Source organism: Suricata suricatta, chromosome 14, assembly GCF_006229205.1.
Source record: "Suricata suricatta isolate VVHF042 chromosome 14, meerkat_22Aug2017_6uvM2_HiC, whole genome shotgun sequence".
Lineage (NCBI taxonomy): Eukaryota > Metazoa > Chordata > Mammalia > Carnivora > Herpestidae > Suricata > Suricata suricatta.
The window spans coordinates 33,067,282-33,068,808 of record NC_043713.1 but is presented as its reverse complement, the minus strand read 5'-3'; the positions used below and the strand labels follow the sequence as shown (position 1 = coordinate 33,068,808).

The window sequence follows — 1,527 nt, the reverse complement described above, 5'->3', positions numbered from 1 at the left end:
AGATTAGTCAGGAAGAGAAATGAGAAGTAGGTTGGACTGGTTTTGGGTAGCTAAGGAAAATTTAATAGCAGGAGAAGATAGGCATTATTCTCACAGCTATAGTGATACTTGGGGCTACTGCAAAAGTTCCTGGCTGCTGATGCCTTTGCCTGGAACTCTCAAGAAGTCTTGATGCTGAGGGGGACATTGTGCTGAACAAGAACTAGTCTTTGAGAAAATTCCTAGGGTGTGTAGGAGGAGCAAGCTAGTGTGCTTTCAAGGAACTCATACACATTCCAGGCAAGTAGCAAAACCAGTGCCCAAAGAAGCAAATAGACATTGGTAAAAGAGGAAAATAGTAGTGAAAGTAGTAGTTATAGTTATAAAATATTATGTAAAATGGAACAATGTCAGTTATCTAAATAGTCAAACATGGAAATCAGAAGAAAAGACCTTTGCAGTTAGGCTATTGTTATGTCTTTCCATGTCCTTTTCTATGTGACTTAAGAATGTCCATGGCCATAGGGTCTTCAAGAAAGCAACTTGGCAGAGGTAGTGTATTTCAATAAAAAGTAGACACTATAAAAATGTCAGGATTCTGGGTTACAGTTCTGGTCATTAAGTAGTACTGTTGTTGGAGGTACCTTTTATTTTTAGGTTATAATATGTAAAGATTAAAAAAAAAGCAGCAATGCAGAACACTGTGAGATAATACCTCTCTCTTACTTTACCCCTCCAATTACCTAGTCCTTGTTCTTGTTATTTCTTAAAATGTTGCTTCTTGTGGAGGTTACATCCATAGCTGTAAGCAAGGTGCTGGTATGACTTTTTTCTTAATTTATGAAACATAGGCATTATCATTTCCTCTCTATTGAAGGTGAACATTTAGCTCACTTATATAGCCCCAACATCCGCTCCTCTGCTCAACCCTGAGTTAATATTTTAGGTTTCCAGTTGGTTAAATCTTTAGTACTTGTTTCAGCAGCATATATGCTAAAATTAGAATGATACAGAAATTATCATGGCCCTGGCTCAGGGATGACAGGTAAATTAATGAAGCATTGCATATTTTTATAGAATATTGTTTAGCCTTAAAAAAGATTGTACTTCTAACACCTGCTACAACATGGGAGACCCTTGAAGACACATGCCAAGTGAAACAAGCCAGAGATAAAAGGACAAATATTATATGATTCTACTTACATGAAATACCTAAAGTAATCAAATCATAAAGACAGAAAGTAGAATGGTGTTTTCCAGGGCCTGGGGAGAGGGGGGAATAGGAGTTCTAGTTTAATGGGTATAGAGTTTTAGATGGGGGAGATGAAAAAGTTCTGGAGATGAATGGTGGTGATCAGTGCAAAGGTACTTAATACAGTGAACTGTATACCATTAAAAACTCTTAAAATAGTAAATTTTGTTATGTAGGTTTTAGCACAGTAAAAAGTATAAATATATATCTTATTCTACTTTTCTTATCTTTTAAAAATTATTTTATTTTATGAGAGAGAGAGAGAGAGAGAGAGAGAGAATACAAGAGGGAGAGAG

At 36.0% G+C, this 1,527-nt stretch overlaps 1 pseudogene; it reads left to right on the top strand.

Moving 5' to 3' along the window:
- The first annotated feature begins 952 nt into the window (after window positions 1-952).
- LOC115278558 lies at window positions 953-1,052 on the top strand (annotated as a pseudogene).
- Window positions 1,053-1,527: the final 475 nt, after the last annotated feature.